Raw genomic sequence first — 17368 nt, 5'->3', positions numbered from 1 at the left:
CGCTTTAGATTTGGAATTTTCCATAGGCTGGTTAGTTTTCCAACTGTAAATGACTGGTCGCATGATTTACAGCCTTGTCCGTGTGACGATGTGTCGCCCCAAAGTACCATTCATGTTCTTTTATTCTGTAAATTTTCCCAGTGTGTTCTGCCATTTATTGCAGTATTATCCTTCTGCCTGTGTTTGGTACTCTTTTGTACTCTGGTTATATTGAGCTGTTATGTTTGTTCTATTATGTTTGTTCTGATTCAATGCCCATTAGATTCCCAATGTTAGACTAATGTTCTGATTTGTTACCTTTGCCTCAAATTGTAAAGCGCTCTGATATCCTTCGGGATCAAGTTCGCGCTATATAAAACTTTATAAATAAATAAATAAAATCTCCTAGGCGCAATATTTTAATGCCTCTATTGAGACAGATGGGCCTGCGCCAATGTCGTTTGGTTATGTTAAGCATACAATACTTGGACAATGAGCAATGTGTAGCAACAATCACAGTGTTTTTGAAACGAGTGATATATTATAGGAAAACATTGATTATGTAATGCATTTTTAATTGTAGGAAGGATGTTTTTTATTGGAATTCTGTCACCAATGAATTGTTTTTGTATGACATGGTGATTTTGTAAAATGTATTGAAATGTGTTAACTTTTAAACATGTATTCTTTTATGATTGCTTTTAACAATCGAATAAAGCTATATTTGATTTGATTTGAACTGGGAGAGAGGTGTCTAGAATGCTTAACCAACCAGGTGCTTGGGGCCTCATTTATAAAAAGTGACGCATCGCTGCGTGAAAACAGCGATGCATCACTTTTCACTGCGCCCTACTTGCGAGACCAATGATGCATCATATTTACAGTATGACGCATCATGGCGCAAGGAGTCACAGATATATCAGTATTTCTGACGTATCTGTGTGGCGCAAAAGTGACGCATTGCTAGAGTGTGTCACAAAAGTGACACAACTCCAGCAATGTGTCCCTTCACATGGGGCAACCCCCATGTGAAAGGGCCTGCGTCAGTCTTACGCCTGCTGTGAGACAGGCATAAGAAATTGACGCATTTGTGTCCTAGAAGTGGCGCAGTGAAATCTTATAGATTTCACTGCGTCACTTCCATGACCCTTTCTTGCGTCAAAACGCCCCCTTGCATACATTATACCTGGCACAGGTATAATGTGGCGCAGGGGTTTACAAAGTGACGCATCTACCTAGATGTGTCACCTTGTAAATATGGTGCAACAAGGCGCATTTTTTACGCTACTGGTGCGTCACAATAAGTGGCGCACCAGCGGCGTAAAAGTGGCGCACAGCCTCATAAATTAGGCCCTTGGTGTCCAAAAGGGTCGTTACCCCTTGGAGCTTATCTGCTGTTTGTTTCAGTCTGTGATTCTGGAAGTGTCTTCGCCGTCAGAGGTGGGGCCATAAGCTCCATTTGGGTGTACTGAGTCACTTCGGGTAGTTTTCATATGCATTTGTGAGTTGTCTATAGGATTTAGTGCACAGCAAAAAGGTCTACTGTGGTCCTTCCTGCTGGTGCTGGGGTTGTGCCCTGTGATGTTTCTCTATAATGGCCCCCTTGTGGATGTTTGTGCTTTAATATAGGTGTAGTGACCAGATTTGGTCATTTTTATAGGTGTGTTCCTAGTGTGTGTTTTAGGCTGGGGTATAAACAGTTACAATTCTCAATTTTGGTAAAGTTAACCCTTCAGCATTGAAGGCCCGGGACCCAGATATTTTGGGAATAGCAGTGATACTCTGAGGAGTTTGATGTGGAATTGGCAGTGGGTGTAAAGGCAGTGGAGCTTCTGAGACTTAAGAGGCACTTGTGTAGGGTGATTTGCACTAGTGCAGGTAACCCTGATGTCAGAGAGCAGGGCCTTAGGAATTGTAATTATTTATTCGTGCCCACATGTTTCTGTGATGCCAGTTCTCATTCAATCTTTATTTCGTTGCATTGCAACATAAAAGATAACAAAAAAATATAAACATAACATGATACAACTCACAACAATAATCGAACTTACAATTCATTATAATTGAGCACCCTATTATAAGATCTACATTTCATCATATTTGGACACACAAAATTATAGTTTGAATTTATCACAGAAATTAAATAAATATTTAAAATGTTTAAAAATCAAGTTAAAAAACATTAAATTGGTTTATAACAGCCAGGAATTTAAGATGGTACAGCTAACTAGACATGATTCGTGATTTGAACAAGTCCAGGATAAGCAGTTTTTCTTAATTAAAATGAAAGAATTAGTTTCCGTCTAATAAAATGTACGGCCAATAAAAATTTGCTGATTCCGAACACAATTACTTGGCTGGTGTCCGTACTTAAGATCCTGCCAGCTTCTCTATGGGAAGTAAAGCCAATATTGCGGCACAAGGGGACTATCCATCTTTTCCTTGCCCTACCATAGCTAGGGCAGAAAAACAATATATGAAAAATATCCTCCCTTTGGTTGTTGGTTCACAGGGTGCAGTAGTCATTATCTGTCTTCCCCCATCTTTTCTCGGTTGCCTTTGTCCTCAGCGTTCCATATCTGAATTTTATATACAAAGATTTGGCCAATGGTGGCTGGATTTCATCAAAAAATTGTTCAAAGGATGCCTCATTTTTTACCATAAGGAATTTTTCTGTAAGAGGACCGTGTGTTCTTATATACACAGAATCATGGCTCACATATGACCAAAAGAACAGTTTGACTATTTTCTTGGAGGCTGAATTTAGAGATTCTGGCTCATTCCAATAGTGTGTTAATCCGAGCTTAGTTAACCAGATTTTTACATGCTTGAACCAACATTTTTTACTGTTACTATCGAGCTCAAGGACTTCTTTCAAACTATTTTTATAGTCGGATAGTTCAAAGGTTGTCCATAATCTGACCCACAACAGTACTGGTCTCAATATTACATGATGATCTGTATGTTTGATGTTTAAATCAAGGAATAAGGGTATCAAAGGGGTATTGATGGGAACTTTTAAAAGCCCCCTGATAAATTTATTCTCCAGTATTTCAAAGGTTTTCTTGCATACTGGCCCCCAGATTTCCGCACCATACAGTGCAGAAGATTGAACCTTGTATCTAAAGAGCTCTAATGCTGGGGTGACTGCCTTATTCACACTTTTATTGTATCTCTGTAATATTGGAAAACAGTTTTGTTTAAACACCAATTTTGATTTCTCTAGTTGTGGGCCCCATCCCATTAACGAGTCTAGCAGGACCCCCAGGTATGTAAAACTGTGCTCGTAATCTAGTTTTTGACCGTTTAACATTAAATTCCTTTTAAAAGTTTTATGCAGGTTTAGTGCCATGTATTTTGTTTTTTTTTATATTGATTTCTAATCCTTTTAAAATGCAATACTGTTGGAACCTATCTAGTAGGGTCTGTAGGCCACGTGGCGTTTGCGAAATTAAAATTGTGTCATCCGCGAAGAGGAGGGATGCAACACGTTCCCCCCCCAATCGGGGCGAGTCATTGTCGCAATTTTCCATATAGGCTGCTATATCATTTACGTAAAGGGAGAAAAGTGTGGGGGCCAGTACGCATCCCTGGCATACTCCCCTTTTTATGGGGGTTGGGTCTGTAAGTTCCCCATTTGGGCCCCACCTAACCTTAGCATAATTCTCCTGATGCAAGCCCATCACAAGTTTTAGCAATTCGCCTGGTAGTCCTTGCCTATTCAGAGTTTTCCAGAGTAAATCACGAGGAATTAGGTCAAATGCTGCTCGTAGGTCTACGAAGGTCACATACAAGTGACCTTTGCGGATAATAACGTATTTCCAATACAAGCAGCATAGCCTAAATAACTGGTCAATGGTTCCCGTTTTATTCCTAAATCCCGCCTGATATTTAGATAAAACTGACTCCTCCTCCAACCATGAATTTATTCGATTTAAAATGTGCCTGGCATACATCTTCTGTGTTATGTCTAAAAGGCTAATGGGGCGATAATTGGCTGGATCGCCACGATCCCCTTTTTTTAAAATAGTAATGATTTTTGCGCCATTCCATGTGTCCGGATTGTGGCCGCTAGCCGCAACTATATTAAATAAATGATTCAAATAGGGTGCCCAGACGTCAACGCTATACAGATAAAGATCGCCCGGAATTTTATCAAGCCCAGGCGCCTTCCCTTTTTTTATCATGGCAATTGCTGTCTCTGTTTCTTGTATGTCAAAGACTACCGGGTGGGTGTTAACTGGTATTGTGGCAGAAGATGCGTCTGTTGCAACATCAATTGAAGTTTTGGCTGCATACAGCGATGTAAAGTGCTTGACCCAAGTATCCTCGTCTAGATAGACCTCCCTGGAGCCTTTCTCGCGTTTATTCTCCTTAGCTGCAAGTTCCCAAAATTGTTTCTGGTCCTTGTTTTTGGCGGCTGTTAACATGCTGAGCCATATTTCCTCATCCCAAGAGGATTTCGCTCTTAATATTATTTTATTATAAGCCTTCCTTTTATCTCTAATTTCTATTGGACCTTTCCCTTTGACAGCATCAATCAGTGCAATTTTGGCAAGACGACATTCCTTGTTATACCAGGGTTTACCTATAGATTTGGCATTAGTCGTACCTACACCTTTTTTAGGTTTTTTTGTAAGGAGTTCTAATAGTTTACTGAAAAGGGACTTGTGCAATTTAATGAATTCTTTAGAATCGCAGCTATAAGGACAATATGAGTCAAAGGTATCTGCAAAGGTGCAGTAAATGTTGGCCAGTAAATCCTCTCTTTCCAATATGTAGGCCCATTTAACCGCCCTGCGATTGTTACTAAGGATAATATTGTCTGTTGTAGATAAGGATGCTAGGCTATGGCCTCCCTCCGTAGCTCCCAGCCCCTTTAACATACTTTGGAGAAAACTAGTTTCTAAAGGGCAATGGTCACTTTCATATCTCTCTTTGACCTTTAAGTCTACAGTAAAAGGCCACAGGTCAAAGGAGACAATGACATAATCTAGTTTACTTTCATAGTAGACACCTTCTCGATCCCATCATCTCAAATATGAAAGAATTGTCATGGATGAACACCACTCCCATCTGCTGGTCGGATCATTTTCTCATTCTCTTTTCCATTTCTCTTAAACCCACCAAATGCTCTTCTATTACACCTTCGGATTCTTTTAGGAGAAACTGGAAAAATTTAAATCTAGAAAATCTTAATAGGGCATTGAATAAAGACCATCCAACCCTTGAAGGTGATATGGAAAATATAGCTGATGCCATACCAACATGGCTTAACGATGCAGTGAACGCCAGTCTGCCACCGTCCCGCTGTAAAGGGAAAGTTCATCGTCCCCCGCCCCCCTGGTTTACAGAGGCACTCAAGAAAGAAAAATCTTCTTGCAAGAACTTAGAGAGGCAGTGGCGCAAGAAATATGACCTGCAACAAAAAGAGAGCTATCGAAAGGCCAGAAACAGCTATCATTCATCATGTATGAAAGCCAAGGCAAGCTATGTGACCACCACTATAAACACAGCGGTCAACAAAGTCCAGACGCTTTTCAATACAGTGAAGGAGCTGGCCGGAGAAAATTGTAGAGCGGAGGCGGCTCCACTTAACCCCCAGCAGTGTCAGGACCTGGCGGCTTTCTTCACTGACAAAATTGAGAAAATTGTCTCAAATATAAACATGAACAGCCCAAATGCCCACAACCAAAATGACACTCCTCTAACCCATAAAAGTAATTGCCATCTCGATACCTGGCCCCCCATCACACCTGACCAATTGAGGAAACTTCTAAAAACCATTAAATCAGGTTCCCCGCGCGACCCTATTCCCATTAGCATTATGAGTCAACTGGAGGACTCCACCATGGTGCCTATTATTGACACACTTAACGCCTCTATGGAACATGCTTCAGTTCCTGCTCTTTGGAAACACGCCATAGTCAGCCCTTTGCTAAAAAAGCCGACTGTCGATCCAACGATTTTGGCCAATTATCGGCCTATATCGTTACTCCCTGCTTTTTCCAAAATACTAGAAAAGCACATCCATGAGGCACTTTCCTCATACGTGGAGAAAAATGATTTACTTCACCCTTCCCAGTCAGGTTTTAGGAGTGGCTACTCCACTGAGACAGCCCTGCTCGGGATAACCGAAAAGATCAGAGAGCTTAGAGATGATGGACAAACGGTAGCATTGGTCCTGTTAGACCTCAGTGCGGCCTTCGACACCATCTCTCATACCAAACTGCTTGTCAGGCTGGAAGAGTGTGGTGTCGAGGGCAGGGCGTTAGAATGGATCAAATCATACCTATCCCTACGCACCTTCCAGATCATCTCTGCCGAGGCCAGCTCCAATGTCTTCTGTTCTCCCCACGGCGTACCACAGGGATCCATCCTGAGTCCCCTATTGTTTAACTTGTATCTCCGTCCCCTAGCTAACCTTGCTGAGAACTCTGGTCTTATTTTGATGACATATGCCGACGATTCCCAGATTGTGTTCTCTCTTTCTAAGTCGGATACGTCTGCTCCTTCTGCACTCAAAATAGGCCTCCACGAGATATTCCGCTGGATGTCGGCCAATCAACTTAAATTGAATGGGGGCAAAACAGAGGTCCTCCTTCTAGGAAATAATAAGGACCTATGGAGTGATCCCCATTGGCCGACAGCATTAGGCAAGCTACCGCCTCCAGCCACCCAGGTCAGAAATCTTGGGGTCATCATCGATGACAACCTTTCAATGTCACAGCAAGCTAACAAAGTAGCGGGCATATGTTTTACGATTCTTAGATGGCTCCGTAAAATTGTTTGGATGTTGCCACTCCCCACCCAGAAGACCGTAGTCAATGCCTTAGTAACTTGACTACGGTAACATCTTGTACCTGGGTGCAAACAAAGCAGTAGTAAGACGCTTACAACTGGTGCAAAATGCCGCAGCCAGAATGCTTTGCAGAATACCCAAACATGCCAGGATCACAAAACATCTCAGGGACCTACACTGGCTCAGAGTCGAAAACAGGATTCGTTTTAAAACGCTGAGCTATTTGTTTAAAATTAAAGCCGGGACTGCCCCCAAGTATCTCCTAGATCTTGCCAAACTCCACGTCCCCAATCGCAATCTTCGCTCAGCCACATCAGCAAAGTTTGCGGTCCCCAGGTATAAACGGGCCAAAATGGGTGGGAGATCATTCTCACATTTGGGTCCAACCCTGAGGAACACTCTGCCCATTCAAATACGCAAAGAGGAAAACTACAGGATCTTTAGGAAAAGCGTAAAGACCTGGTTGTTTGACCTATAAGTACCCTGGACTCCCTCTCTGGTTAGCTGGGCTCGTGATCCTCCTTTCGGCGCCGGGAAACCCTTTGTGGGTAGCTGCGCGCCTTACAAATACTATAAAATAAATAAATAAATAAATAGTCACGCCTCTTAAAAGTGGGGGCTTTCGGGCTGTCAGATGGCATATGCCCGTTACATGCTCTCAGGCCATGAGAAGTTAACAACCTTGTGATCTGAAGAGCCAGTGCAGTGCCAACGACCATTCTATTTTCATTCAGGGCAGGTATTCCATTGGCAATGTCCTCATCTTCAAACAATTGGGCTATGTCTGCAATTGGTTCAAAATTACAATTCAGATCCCCACATAGGATAACACTTACATCTGTTTTTAATGTATCCATGAATGACTCTAACTTCCCTATACATGGTGATTCCTTGTGGGAAGAGTGGGGACTGTTATACACATTAAAGAGGTAGATCACCCTGTTGTCCACAGTGGTTATTTCCAGACCGAGAATGTCTGGAGAATCGGTGTTAAGCATTTTTATACCTATTTTGATAGAAACACTGATCCATATTAATAGACCTCCAGATGCACGACCTCTTAATGAAGGCACAGCCTCTATTTGATAGGATTTGTAGCCAACCCTGTGCAACTGTACTGTGGCCCATGTTTCCTGTAACACACAGATATCAAAAGTGTTCATATATTTGTTCCAGTCAGGATCACATATTTTCGCACGCACCCCTGCTATATTCCATGAAACAAGTGAAAACAAGGGCGTTCCCTCATTTGACCCAAAAGGCATTACCGGTGAGACAACGGACAAACTACTATTAACTTCATCACCTATTGCAACAGTACGTGAGCCCATCTTTGAACAACTAGTTCCTTTTCAGGTCTCGCCTGTCGATGCGCATCGAGCTTGCGAGACTATGGGGGCTTAAACAGTCTTTAACCAACTTGCAAGGAATCGTGGCGATTCCTTGCAGTGCCCGTGAAATTCAAGCTCAATGCGCATGCGCATTGAGCTTAAAAGCGCGTGCACATGCCCCCAGCCGCCTGCCTTGCATGTATTTTCCCTCAGGCGCACTCCCCCCACACCCCCGCTCCGCCCCCTCCCCTGCCTGCCGTGTCGCATTTCTTCAGTTCCCTCAGCCGCACTCCAGGCCCCTGCTGCTTTCACACCCTCTCCCCGCTCCGCCCCCTCCCCTGCCCGCCGTGTCGCATTTCTCCTCCCCCTCCCTTTCTCTGCCTTCCCTCCGTCTTGTCTCTTTTGGCCCCCCTTCTCCTCCTACTCTCCTCCCCCTCCTCCTCCTACTCTCCTCCCCACTCTCTCTCTCCCACCATGGGCATTGCATGCAGAAGTTAAAAGCGGTGACATACGGTGCTGTTCCAGGGAGCTTGTACGTCAGCAGAGATTAGTTCGGTGTGGAAAAAATATCACTAACCCCATTTACTTCTTAGAACTGTTTGTATACCAGTTTGAACGCGCAGTTACCACGAGGTTGGACCCTCTCCCCACTCCGCCCCCTCCCCTGCCCGCCGTGTCGCATTTCTCATCCCCCCTCCCCTTCTCTGCCTTCCCTCCGTCTTGTCTCTTTTGGCCCCCCTTCTCCTCCTACTCTCCTCCCCCCTCCTCCTCCTACTCTCCTCCCCACTCTCTCTCTCCCACCATGGGCATTGCATGCAGAAGTTAAGAGCGGGACATACGGTGCTGTTCCAGGGAGCTTGTACGTCAGCAGAGATTAGTTCGGTGTGGAAAAAATATCACTAACCCCATTTACTTCTTAGAACTGTTTGTATACCAGTTTGAACGCGCAGTTACCACGAGGTTGGAGTGAATATATTTTGCGCTCATCTCTGAATTAGCACTAACACGAACAAGGGTGGAAATACAGTACAAGCTGTATAAGCACTGGTTCTGTTTTGTAACTGTCCCTGCCTTGTGGTACTGCCTTCTGTCTGAACCGCTTTCCAGAGCCCCTAACTGCTGGTTGCTTCTCTGCTGTTGAAGGGAAACGTTGCTTTTTTTGTCAGACCGCGTTGCTGACTAACATTTGTGGAATGAATTTAACAGCGCTTGGAATGTGTGCGTGACCACAGGAAATTTCCTTGCCCGGAAGAGACGTAAGGAACTTCCTGTGGAGCAGTGCTGTGAGGAAGCGAGCTCTGGCAGGTGTTCCTTAGCCGCTCCACGTGGTCATAAGAAGTGCAGTGAGGGACGGGAATTGGAAAATGGGTTGAATCTTTAAATGAAAATGGAAGATAGCTGAACAAGCTTGCAGTTATTGTCTCCTTCATAGATAAAAGTCTCTTTGACTAACTTCGTGGCTAAGAATTTACTTAGTATGAACTCTTCGAAGAGGAGGGAGTACATTCCTACCCGTTTTAAGCTTGCTGTGAAAATTCCCTATTAAGCCAAGGGTCTGGCTTGTCTCAAAGAGCCCTTACAAGCCCCAAACCATCAACATATTTGCATTTAAACCACTCAAAAAACAAAATGTACAAATATGATACACATTTTTTTATTATTGAAGAATTTTTATTTATTTAGCCCCCCATTAAACTTTAGTACATTTATTTTATCACTGCCCTGCGTGGAATTTTTTTGCTTAAACGCATTCAAGACTCTACCCATCACCTACTATGTAGCCTCACCCACAATGCATTTGAAAAACCCAGAGGTACGGGTTGAGCACTAATACAATAGCTCCGCCCCCTGCTCTACGCCCCCTCCCTTCTCCAACCCCTCCCCACTCTCTCTCCCAGCACAGCACCATCAAAAAACCCCAGCCGACAGTGCAATAGGTCTCGCAGCATTTGAGTTAGAGCTTTTAGAAATGTTTATGGCTTTTTTTATTTGTAATTCTTTAGCATTGGCTACAGGAAACAAAAATGCTAAAGATTTACAAAAAAAACCATCAACAATTCTAAAAGCACTAACTCTAATGATGTGAGACCTATTGCATTTCCAATGCTTGTTCTTCATTACACCCCACAGTACATGAGACATTTTCATCCCCCCTAACATCATCTCTACTTTTTCGACTTAAAGCGAGTGAGAGCAAAGGAGATCCCTCATTTGTCCCAAGAGACACTGCAGGTGAAACAACATGCAAACTGCTATTTGCTTCATCACATATTACAACAGTACATAAGCCTAACTTTAGACAACTAGTCCCTAGTTCTTCATTATACCCCACAGTGCATGAGACATTTTCAACTCCCCTAACATCCTCTCTGCTCTTTAAACTTCAATCACACTCCTCCATGCCACTGAATACCTCAAACCAGTTTGATAATTCTAAGGGAGTAAATGGTATCATGTGAGCCATATTTCCATTTTCTCCTGAGTTGTGGCTAGTCGGTATAATATTCCACCCAAGCATCTCAGGAGTTGGGGCTAATTGATGCATGTAGGCGGGATTCCTGGCAATCTCCATATTAGAGAAATAATTGGTGAAGGGGATATTGTTGGTTAAATGTTGGGGGGGAAATACTGTAGATCTTGGGTAAAAATAGGTCAAAGGGCGCGGTACAATACAATTGTTTTCATTGCCATAAGGCCAATTCAGGATGTATTGAACATCTTTTTTGTCCCTAAAGTTTACAACAACAATATCGCCCCCTATATCTTTTACTCTTCCTCCCAACCATGACAAGCGACGGACATGGACTATTTCTCCATTTACATGACTAGCTTTGGGTCTATACAGTGACAACCAGTGCATTATCTTGTTTTTTAATTGAAAGTAACCTTCCCGTTTACCACTTGACAGTTCAGGAACCCCAGTGAGTACCACCACATATGGTAGAGCTTCCGGCGGGAGTTCCGTGGGTGGTCTCCTACCCTGTCCCCCTCTTACATGGCTAATCTCGTTCTCTTCCGGTCTTAGGGGTCTGTTCGGGGGGATACTTAATTCCCTTGCTTGGGTGTTAATTGGAATATCAGTGTTATAGTTGGGTGTTGTAATTAGTCTACCCATAGATGTTTTTGACTGTTTTGGTTTAGGTTTATTGGGAGGTTTACTAACAGCTAATGCATCTGTTGGCAAGCGATTAGAAGCAACTGGAATAGCTGCTTTCTGATTGTTATCAATAGTAGAAGTGGAGGATGTTACAGCCACTACATGTGTTGAGGGGGTATGTATCGGAGTTAGAGCTTTGTGAGGTTGTAATGCTTTCAGAGGCCCTAATGACCTGACAGAATTCCCAATAACTGTCAGATCCACCTCTATTTTCCCCAGCCTTAGTTCCACTCCCTTGAGTCTTTCAGCTATGGCCAGCATGTAACTTCGCACAATCAGTTCTATATTGTCCAAAAGAGTCTTAGGGGAGGCTGGATGCGGTCCTTCTTCCATTGGAATGTGGATGATATCAGACTCTGTAGCTGTTTGGAAGGATGGTATCACAGGTGTTGGGGGGGGGGTTAAGTCAGATCCTATTGTTTGTTTGCTAGCAAGTTCTCCCATAGTCGTGTTAGTAGCAGAGTTGGACTTCTTCCCAAATTCAGTGTGACTTAATCTAGGCTTGTTTAAGTCCATTTTTTTCCGTCTCCTTTTGGAAGGTGGGGGCCCATGTATTTTGTGTGGCAATGGCCTCAGGTTTTTGCCTCTTACTACCTTCCCCGGCCTGATTGTAGGCGAAATCATAGTTTTGAGAGGATTAGGTGTGCTAGGAAGATCGTGTATCACGATTTGTGTTTCTGGCTGGGTTTGCGTAGGGGAAATGGCAGGAGCTAGACATTCCTTAAGTAGTAGGGGCACACTAGCGGTCGGTGATATATTATCTGACAATATGGTATTCAGATCATTGTCCAAGGTGACAGAAATAATAGGCTCAGACAGAGTCCTGTTTTTGATACGTTCAATTGAACGGCGACGATCTGCCCGCCGCTCTGCTAGTAATAGTTCTTTACTACCCTCAGAAGCTACTTTGGGGAAATAGTCATCCAGAGTTCGATTTAACATGGCCCCGTTTTTGTCCAAACCAACAATAGCAGGGCTAGCAGCAGCTGTGGCCATCGTACAATGATAACAGTGGAGGGGCTATAATAGTAGGTGAATCACTACTTACTCAGCAAATAGACTAGGACTTCGGGCCCAGCCCAGTCTCCTCAGGCCTCTGAGGGCCTAAGAGGGCCCGCCCTTTGCCCGGGCTTCGCCCGGCGTCCCACGAGACGGTGGTGATGCTGCTTTTGAGCGCCTCCTGGCGCTAGCAGGTGACGCGGCAGAGCGCTGGGGCTTCTGGGGGTTGTGGTGCAGTCCTCGCTCGTCTCCGCTCGGCGGCCCCGCTCAGATGTCAGGAGAGCGAAGGGCGGCGGGAGACAAGCGGTAGGGGGTCCACGGGTAGAACAGTTATCCCCAAGCAGTGGACACACGAAAAATGGCAACACACGCTTCAACTGGTCAGCAGGCAGAAAGGTTTCCCCCACTCGATCGTGGTGATGCTGCTTTTGAGCGCCTCCTGGCGCTAGCAGGTGACGCGGCAGAGCGCTGGGGCTTGTGGTGCAGTCCTCACTCGTCTCCGCTCGGCGGCCCCGCTCAGATGTCAGGAGAGCGAAGGGCGGCGGGAGACAAGCGGTAGGGGGTCCACGGGTAGAACAGTTATCCCCAAGCAGTGGACACACGAAAAATGGCAACACACGCTTCAACTGGTCAGCAGGCAGAAAGGTTTCCCCCACTCGATCGTGGTGATGCTGCTTTTGAGCGCCTCCTGGCGCTAGCAGGTGACGCGGCAGAGCGCTGGGGCTTCTGGGGGTTGTGGTGCAGTCCTCGCTCGTCTCCGCTCGGCGGCCCCGCTCAGATGTCAGGAGAGCAAAGGGCGGCGGGAGACAAGCGGTAGGGGGTCCACGGGTAGAACAGTTATCCCCAAGCAGTGGACACACGAAAAATGGCAACACACGCTTCAACTGGTCAGCAGGCAGAAAGGTTTTGGTGATGCCAGTTAATATCACAACAGTGTGAAGAGGAGACTTTGCTATGTATGGCCTTGCTATACGGCCCCAGTATGTAGGCTATTGCATTCCAGCTACCACATTGCTCGGTGTCTCAAGCCACACAGGCACACACAAATACTGCACATTGTCAGAGTATAAGCAGCACCATGTTCATTAAAAAAAACCCTCTCTCTCTCTATGTGGCTTTAGTTTGCACAATATCGGAGATGTGCCTTTCTCTAGCCTCCTTCCCTGGTCATGACTTTAGGTGATGCTCACATGTGCCTTCACTGGCACCCTGTGGTCTTTGCGCGTCTAGTTTACATGAGCGAGGTGTCCTTTTCTGCTTTCAATGCCTTCCCATGCCTTTAGTTCACATAATGGTGGGCGTGCGTCTTTTTACAGCTCTTTTCCCTCACTGTGTCTGCGCCTTTTACAGCTCCCTTCCCTCTCTGTCTGCGCATTTTTACAGCTCCCTTCCCTCACTGTCTGCGCCTTTTTACAGCTCCCTTCCCGCATTGTGTCTGCGCCTTTTTACAGCTCCCTTCCCTCGCTGTCGGCGCCTTTTTACAGCTCCCTTCCTTCGCTGTGTCTGCACTTTTTTACAGCTCCCTTCCCTCACTGTCTGCGCCTTTTTACAGCTCCCTTCCCTCAATGTCGGCGCCTTTTTACAGCTCCCTTACCTCACTGTTGGCGCCCTTTACAGCTCTCTTCCCTCACTGTCTGCGCCTTTTCACAGGTCCCTTCCCTCACTGTCTGAGCCTTTTTACAGCTCCCTTTCCTCGCTGTCTGCGCCTTTTTACAGCTCCCTTCCCTCACCCTGTCTGCGCCTTTTTACAGCTCCCTTCCCTCACTGTCTGCGCCTTTTCACAGGTCCCTTCCCTCACTGTCTGAGCCTTTTTACAGCTCCCTTTCCCCACCCTGTCTGTGCCTTTTTACAGCTCCCTTCCCTCACTGTGTCTATGCCTTTTTACAGCTCCTTTCCTTTGCTGTGTCTGTGCCTTTTTACAGCTCTCTTCCTTCACTATCTGCGCCTTTTTACAGCTCCCTTCTCTCACTGTGTCTGCGCCTTTTTACAGCTCCCTTCCCTCGCTGTCTGCGCCTTTTTACAGCTCCCTTCCCTCACTGTGTCTGCGCCTTTTTACAGCTCCCTTCCATCACCCTGTTTGCACCTTTTTACAGCTCCCTTCCCCCACCCTGTATGCAGCTTTTTACAGCTCCCTTCCCTCACCCTGTCTGCGCCTTTTTACAGCTCCCTTCCCTCACTGTCTGCGCCTTTTCACAGGTCCCTTCCCTCACTGTCTGAGCCTTGTTACAGCTCCCTTTCCCCACCCTGTCTGTGCCTTTTTACAGCTCCCTTCCCTCACTGTGTCTGTGCCTTTTTACAGCTCCATTCCCTCACCCTCTCTGCACCTTTTTACAGCTCCCTTCCCTCACTGTCTGCGCCTTTTTACAGCTCCCTTCCCTCACCCTGTCTGCGCCATTTTACAGCTCCCTTCCCTCGCTGTGTCTGCGCCTTTTTACAGCTCCCTTCTCTCACTGTCTGTACCTTTTTACAGCTCCCTTTCCTCACCCTGTCTGCGCCTTTTTACAGCTCCCTTCCCTCACTGTCGGCGCCTTTTTAAAGCTCCTTTCCCTCGCTGTCTGCGCCTTTTTTACAGTTCCCTTCCCTCACTATCTGCACCTTTTTAGAGCTCCTTTCACTCACCGTCGGCGCCTTTTTAAAGCTCCTTTCCCTCGCTGTCTGCGCCCTTTTTACAGCTCCCTTCTCTAACTGTCTGCACCTTTTTACAGCTCCCTTCCCTCACCCTGTCTGCGCCTTTTTACAGCTCCCTTGCCCCACCCTGTCTGCGGCTTTTTACAGCTCCCTTCCCTCGCTCTGTCTGCGCCTTTTTACAGCTCCCTTCCCTCACTGTCTGCGCCTTTTTACAGCTCCCTACCCTCACCCTGTCTGCACCTTTTTACAGCTCCCTTCCCTCATCCTGTCTGCGCCTTTTTACAGCTCCCTTCCCTCACTGTCTGCGCCTTTTTACAGCTCCCTTCCCTCGCTGTCTGCGCCTTTTTACAGCTCCCTTCCCTTGCTGTCTGTGCCTTTTTACAGCTCCCTTCCCTCACCCTGTCTGCGCCTTTTTAACGCTCCCTTCCCTCATCCTGTCTGTGCCTTTTTACAGCTCCGTTCCCTCTCTGTCTGCACCTTTTTACAGCTGCCTTCCCTCGCTGTCTGTGCCTTTTTACAGCTCCCTTCCCCCACCCTGTCTGCCCCTTTTTACAGCTTCCTTCCCTCACTGTCTGCGCCTTTTTACAGCTCCCTTCCCTCCCTGTCTGCACCTTTTTACAGCTCCCTTCCCTCGCTGTCTGCGCCTTTTTACAGCTCCCTTCCGTCATCCTGTCTGCGCCTTTTTACAGCTCCCTTCCCTCACCCTGTCTGCGCCATTTTACAGCTCCCTTCCCTCTCTGTGTCTGCGCCTTTTTACAGCTCCCTTCCCTCACTGTCTGTACCTTTTTACAGCTCCCTTCCCTCACCCTGTCTGCGCCTTTTTAACGCTCCCTTCCGTCATCCTGTCTGTGTCTTTTTACAGCTCCGTTCCCTCTCTGTCTGCACCGTTTTACAGCTGCCTTCCCTCACTGTCTGTGCCTTTTTACAGCTCCCTTCCCCCACCCTGTCTGCCCCTTTTTACAGCTTCCTTCCCTCACTGTCTGCGCCTTTTTACAGCTCCCTTCCCTCCCTGTCTGCACCTTTTTACAGCTCCCTTCCCTCGCTGTCTGCGCCTTTTTACAGCTCCCTTCCTCCATCCTGTCTGCGCCTTTTTACAGCTCCCTTCCCTCACCCTGTCTGCGCCATTTTACAGCTCCCTTCCCTCGCTGTGTCTGCGCCTTTTTACAGCTCCCTTCCCTCAATGTCTGTACCTTTTTACAGCTCCCTTTCCTCACCCTGTCTGCGCCTTTTTACAGCTCCCTTCCCTCACTGCCGGCGCCTTTTTAAAGCTCCTTTCCCTCGCTGTCTGCGCCTTTTTTACAGTTCCCTTCCCTCACTATCTGCACCTTTTTACAGCTCCTTTCACTCACTGTCGGCGCCTTTTTACAGCTTCCTTCCCTCACTGTCCGCGCCTTTTTACAGCTCCCTTCTCTCACTGTCTGCGCCTTTTTACAGCTCCCTTCCCTCACCCTGTCTGCGCCTTTTTACAGCTCCCTTGCCCCTCCCTGTCTGCGGCTTTTTACAGCTCCCTTCCCTCGCTCTGTCTGCGCCTTTTTACAGCTCCCTTCCCTCACTGTCTGCGCCTTTTTACAGCTCCCTACCCTCACCCTGTCTGCACCTTTTTACAGCTCCCTTCCCTCATCCTGTCTGCGCCATTTTTCAGCTCCCTTCCCTCACTGTCTGCGCCTTTTTACAGCTCCCTTCCCTCGCTGTCTGCGCCTTTTTACAGCTCCCTTCCCTTGCTGTCTGTGCCTTTTTACAGCTCCCTTCCCTCACCCTGTCTGCGCCTTTTTAACGCTCCCTTCCCTCATCCTGTCTGTGCCTTTTTACAGCTCCGTTCCCTCTCTGTCTGCACCTTTTTACAGCTGCCTTCCCTCGCTGTCTGTGCCTTTTTACAGCTCCCTTCCCCCACCCTGTCTGCCCCTTTTTACAGCTTCCTTCCCTCACTGTCTGCGCCTTTTTACAGCTCCCTTCCCTCACCCTGTCTGCGCCTTTTTACAGCTCCCTTGCCCCTCCCTGTCTGCGGCTTTTTACAGCTCCCTTCCCTCGCTCTGTCTGCGCCTTTTTACAGCTCCCTTCCCTCACTGTCTGCGCCTTTTTACAGCTCCCTACCCTCACCCTGTCTGCACCTTTTTACAGCTCCCTTCCCTCATCCTGTCTGCGCCATTTTTCAGCTCCCTTCCCTCACTGTCTGCGCCTTTTTACAGCTCCCTTCCCTCGCTGTCTGCGCCTTTTTACAGCTCCCTTCCCTTGCTGTCTGTGCCTTTTTACAGCTCCCTTCCCTCACCCTGTCTGCGCCTTTTTAACGCTCCCTTCCCTCATCCTGTCTGTGCCTTTTTACAGCTCCGTTCCCTCTCTGTCTGCACCTTTTTACAGCTGCCTTCCCTCGCTGTCTGTGCCTTTTTACAGCTCCCTTCCCCCACCCTGTCTGCCCCTTTTTACAGCTTCCTTCCCTCACTGTCTGCGCCTTTTTACAGCTCCCTTCCCTCCCTG

This window comes from Lissotriton vulgaris, chromosome 12 (assembly GCF_964263255.1).
Source record: "Lissotriton vulgaris chromosome 12, aLisVul1.2, whole genome shotgun sequence".
NCBI classification, from domain to species: domain Eukaryota; kingdom Metazoa; phylum Chordata; class Amphibia; order Caudata; family Salamandridae; genus Lissotriton; species Lissotriton vulgaris.
Note: the sequence above shows the minus strand (reverse complement) of the source record.